The following is a 6,000-nucleotide window of genomic DNA, read 5'->3' as shown; positions in this document are numbered from 1 at the left end:
CTCCCACATATTCAACGATGACTTAGTGATCGATTGAACCATTTACATACGGTGCCAATTCCCTTTGTCTCGCGATATTTTACTTGTCCGAGGTTCGATCATCGGTATCTCCATACCTTGTTCAACCTCGTTACCGACAAGTACTCTTTACTCGTACCGTGGTATGTGATCTCTTATGAACTATTCATATGCTTGCAAGCTAATCAGATGACATTCCACCGAGAGGGCCCAGAGTATATCTATCCGTCATCAGGATGGACAAATCCCACTATTGATCCATATGCCTCAACTCACACTTTCCAAATACTTAATCCCACCTTTATTGCCACCCATTTACGCAATGGCGTTTGATGTAATCAAAGTACCCTTCCGGTGTAAGTGATTTACATGATCTCATGGTCGAAGGACTAAGGCAACTATGTATCGAAAGCTTATAGCAAATTGAACTTAATGACTTGATCTTATGCTACGCTCATTTGGGTGTGTGTCCATTATATCATTCACCTAATGACATAACCTTGTTATTAATAACATCCAATGTTCATGATCACGAAACCATGATCATCCATTAATCAACAAGCTAGTTATACAAGAGGCTTACTAGGGACTCCTTGTTGTTTACATAACACACATGTATCAATGTTTCGGTTAATACAATTATAGCATGGTATGCAAACATTATCATAAACACATAGATATATTATAATAACCATTTTATTATTGCCTCTTGGGCATATCTCCAACAGGTCTTTCGACCGTATTTTCGCTCGACTCCGCGCCTCCGAGCTTTGGTGCCATCCTGTCCCTGGAGAAACACAACGCCGCCACCGCAGCTCCTCGACATCATCGTTGCAAAAATGTGTGGTCTCCGGCACGACGACATGAACCACCAGCTCCAGCCTCCACAAGAACAATGCAATCACCGCTCGTCCTCAACACGGAGGCAGACAGTCGACGCACCAAGGCACTCCGCCCTGGCCAGGCGTCCTCCGCGCCACCACCCCCAAGACAGGAGCTTGCACCTCCGCATCCCGGCCACCCCGCCGCGCCACGCCGACACCACCGGGGAACCAGGCGCTTGTCCCCAGCACAGGAGCTGTGGTCGATGCACCAGGGCACTCCACCCTGGCCACGCATCCTCCGCACCGCCTCCCCTGAGATGGGAACCAGCACCGCTGCCACTCGGCCACCACGTCGCGCCCTTCCTCTCCCCTCCTTGCTGCCTGCCAGGTTGAGGACCAAAGCTCATCCTCGGACTCCGCCGTGTGTCGGCGACGACCTCCGAGAACCACACCGCAGACTGCTCCACTCCACCACCTCGTAGCCCCGGTGACGTCCCGCCTCCGCGCGAAGGGGGCCCATCGGGGGTGCGCCTCCACCACCACCCGTCGCCTTTGACGGCCAGGCGAGGTCGCCACCACCAGCATCAGCGACGACAGCGACCGGGGAAGGGAGATCTGGCTCCGCCGCTCGCTTTTAGGGTCAGGCCTCCGGAGTCGCTTGCGCGAGCGGCCCGGGAGGAGAGGGGCAATAATGTGCCCTCCAATACTTTTTTCTAACAATCAATGCCACATGTATTCATAGTAACAAATAGTACATGGTAGAGATACATGAGCTAACTCCAGCAATTACAAAATAAAGTCAAAAAGATACTAACAAATCTTCGAGGTCTTCAAATTCTTTCTTCCTCCAAAACATAATCTTGCACTGTTCTGAAGGGAGTCAAATATAGATAACCATAGACCTGTAAATATCGACGAAGGTTCTCCCATAATTTTAATTTGAGCCGCAATGCCAAGGCTGCGTGCACGCGCGCAACCATTAGTCAGTCATTTAACATCGGCAAGAATACCAACACCAATATGTGCTCTGCAATACTTGATGTATCTAGATGTATTATAGTTATACATATGTTCGTATCTAGAAGATATATATTTTAGAATTGAGAGAGTATGAAAACGTTCTATATTGAAGTAGATACTATAGCGGTTTATTAGTCTTACTTTGACCAATATACTATAAATTACGAAACAAACAGTTCTACCATTAGAAAACATAACATGTAAAATTTTAGTTATATTTTTTATAATATAAACCTAATATTTTGTTAGTTAAATTGATAACCTAGAACTAATAATTAATAAGCTACTTCCTCGGTTCCTAAAAAGGTTCTCTAATTTTATGAAGATATGAATATAAATAGACATGTTTTAGCTACAGATTCATTCAATCTAAAAAAAATTATGAAACGTTTTTAGAAATGGAGGGAGTAATATGGAGGGAGCAACATGAATGAGCAAGCTTAAGTACGTGGTACGCGCCTAGGCGTGCGTGATACCACCCGTACCTAGGCCAGACCAAAAGCTGAATCACGTACGGGGCGCCGTTTGCATGCGACGTGTGCAAACCGCGTCTTTTACAACAACAAGAAAGAAGGAAACCGTGTTCGATCGAATCCAAGAGTAGAGGTGTATTCTTCTTTGGATGTGTCTATGTTTCAGTTGACTGAGATTTTATTAAGTTTCAGTCAACTTAAAAAAATGTAACTGCAGTTTAAAGAAAAATACACCTCGGTTTAGTTGTACATTTCTAGCAGAAAAGTACAATTACACTTTTTAACAGAAAAGTGCAACTCAAGTATATTTGTTAAGTGACTTAGATTAAGAAAATCTGGGTTGACAGACATGGCAAAACTGTTCTTCTTTTTATTATTGATATATTTTCATTTCTTCTGAGAAAAAAAGGAGCACGTCGGTCGGCCGAGGGGCCAACTCCATTTCTCGCCTCCAGACTCTAGTCGTCTTCCACTGATCTCTCTGGTCTGCTCCAGGTCCTCTCCACGCGGCCCCTTGGCTGGCTAGCTGGAAGGGAGAATCCGAGGAACCTCCGCTCGACCGGAGCCCCGGCCCTGGCGTCGGCGCCATCGGCATCGGCCGCCCGGACGCGTGCTGCTTCAGTTACATACATCGATCTACCGGAGGAGAGGCAGGTCGGGATCGGCGCCCCATATCTTCAGAGGTACGTGCGTGCCAGCATGCGTCTATCAGCCTTCATCCCGGCTGGTCGCCCAGCTCGAATGTGCACTACGCAGAGTTCGAGTTCGGTCCCCGCGCGCATCAGTACTCTTCTTCTCTATTTATTCGTTATATAGGGTTATAGTAATGGTGACGTGTCCGTACGTGATCGGCGCGCCGTCGACCCTGTTTTCTAACTTATAAACTCTTCTCTTCTTATTGAACTAACCTCTTGTATTTCAGCAGCTAGATCTGTTTATATTTGGGGTTTCCAGATCTATGCCGTGTTTACGATCTATGCCGTGTTCACGGTCTTATTGATCTAAACTCTTCTCTCTTCTTCTCTTCTTATTTTAATTGTTAGATGAAGAGCCGAGTTCACGATCTCTTGACTCAGTGGATTAGTTACAATAGGAACAAGGGTTGATTTTTTTATCAATTATGGGCGATGCTTGAGATGTTTTAAACTATGTACTCGTAAATTCTTAATAAAAGACCGTGTGCATCATCATGATGCAGAAGCCGGAGTTTTTATCCCCATTTTGAAAAAAAAACTAGTATCATGCATATGCTATTAGTTTATGATAAAACTCCTATAATAAATAATATCATTAGGTAGTATGAAGTTTCATCATATAAATATTTAATCTGAACGCAAATTTGTGTATCTGATGTATTTTTTTTTATATGCTATGATACGAAATCATATTATGATGTCTTTCTCATGTTTCTCCTTATTAATTGACGTGCTACTCCTACATCAGATTTTAGTATCACGCATTGCATGCATACAAAAAAGTTGATGTGTGTTATCAATATCCCTTTTCTATTTATAGAAAAGACTATTTGTCTAGCAGCCAGTTATATGCCGCCATAGAAATTGTTATTGATATAATTTCCTACAACATTATAATTGATTATCTTTTAAGGTATATAACTTGTTTTAGGTGGTATGTATGTTTTGATGGAAGATTATTGGACTTTGGTGGAAATCCTTCAATGAATATTCAGCCTTATGTTGTTGCCTAAATTGCAAACACGTTTTTATTTGTAATGCTTTCCCTAGAAATGTTCATTTCACGCATCGCTTGGCCACTTTTTTTCGAAACTACTTATTGGTGTATATATTTTATAGAGTAAAATAAAAAAAATCAGGTCATTTTCAAGCCACCATGTTAATCTACATCATCAAGATTATTTCTTACTGTTGGATCCGTAATTTAGGGTCAAGATTTATCTAGATTCCCTGACCAATCAAATAAAATCAAGCTGTAACGAAAGGAAAACAGTTGTAAACAAAAGGGAAACGGTTAAACCCCTACATATCACGGAAAATAGAAGCAAGAGGTAGATGTCATCTCGGCCGCCATAGCCTTGCGCCAGTGTGTCTGCAACGTCCCAGCTCAGTTCCATGGAGACACAGCTAGAAGGCACATCCCTTCCTAGGCAACAAAGGCATTCTTAAGGAGCTCCAGTGAACCACATGTCAGGCCGATATGCAGTTATTCCACTAAACCCTTAAGTACATCTACTACTCTATTGTACCTTGTTTTTCAAGCTTAATTGAACACCAGTTAGTTCATATAGTAATCCGGCCAGACGTATGTCTACGTGATATCCACGAGTACCATTTGCGGTAGGAAATCATTGATAGATCCGGACATGAAGACATAATTTGTGATATCCCGATACTTTGATTATGTTTTTTTTTTTCGTTGTGGTGTGAGCTGGGGCAAGCCACAAGTCACTCAAGACCATGAAGTAGACAGGAAGATAATTATGTCCCAACTCCCAAGCGGTATTTAGTCTTTCACTAAATATCTCCTAACCTCTTTGTACTTGGAGGGATCTCCACAATTAGGAAATAAAACAATGTCTAGAGGAACTAGAACACTAGTGATATAGTAGAAGCGGAACTTGGTGTGACAATTCCAGAAATTCATTCCAGATCGAAATCTGGTCGTTGGAGTGCACCACTGCGACTCCAACCACTGATCTATGCCCACGTTGTTGGATCACCACAATTAGATATCATGGTTTTGTACTCTAAACTCTTATCCTCTCCCGCTACAGTAACGAGCGAGGGACCTTTTTTTTAACCTATCTGTACTTTCTCAGACCTCGATATTTCGATACAGCGGTTATCAGTAGATATAGAAATAATTTCTTCTAGAGAAATTGCAAAACTGTTTATTCTAAGCACCTTGTTGTTCTCAGTCCATCGCTAAATGCGAATTGTTGTTCTCAGTCCATCGCTGTAGCATGCTAATTTCGAAAACCAAGCCATAAAGTATTATCCACATGTAGCTCCAAGTTAGAGACGAGATAAAATTCTTCTCTAAAACTGAGATGAGATGTTCTGATTAGAAGAGTAGTAAATAGAAATGTATGTTAACGTTACTTGGTGCAACCTCGTCACAAATACGTTTGATATATACATTGTAACCTCTTCACAAGCGAGAATGTAGAAGTCTCAATTGGAGAGTGGTTCATATAAGAAAAGGTAAATGAAAATAGGTAAACTTAATACTATCTCCTTTATTTTCACATTGATGATCCATATAAAAACATTATTAATAAAATAATAATATATATGGTTAAATATTTCACGTAAAATATTAATTGTTGAATTTTTATTTTATTACTTCGTCTGGTTTAAAATAACTGCCAAAAATATATGTATCTAGACATGTTTTAGTGTGTAGATACATCCATTTTTAGGAAATTATTTTAAACCAGATGGAGTAACAATTTTCCAAAAACCCTATTTATTGTAGAATAGACGCAGCAAATAGGAAGACAGAAGGTATGTATAAGATAAAAGTAAATATGTTAGCATTTAATTGGCATGCATGTTGACGATGTGAATTGTTTTGTTATAGTACCATCGCCAATCAAAATTCTAGTGCATCCCATCTAAAAGGAGAATAGTGTCTTTAGTTATAAGCACTTGCAGTGGCGTAGCTATGTAGCCGCCAGGAGGGGC

The sequence above is a fragment of the Lolium rigidum genome, chromosome 5 (assembly GCF_022539505.1).
Source record: "Lolium rigidum isolate FL_2022 chromosome 5, APGP_CSIRO_Lrig_0.1, whole genome shotgun sequence".
Classification (NCBI taxonomy): Eukaryota; Viridiplantae; Streptophyta; class Magnoliopsida; order Poales; family Poaceae; genus Lolium; species Lolium rigidum.
This window is presented reverse-complemented; position numbering follows the sequence as displayed.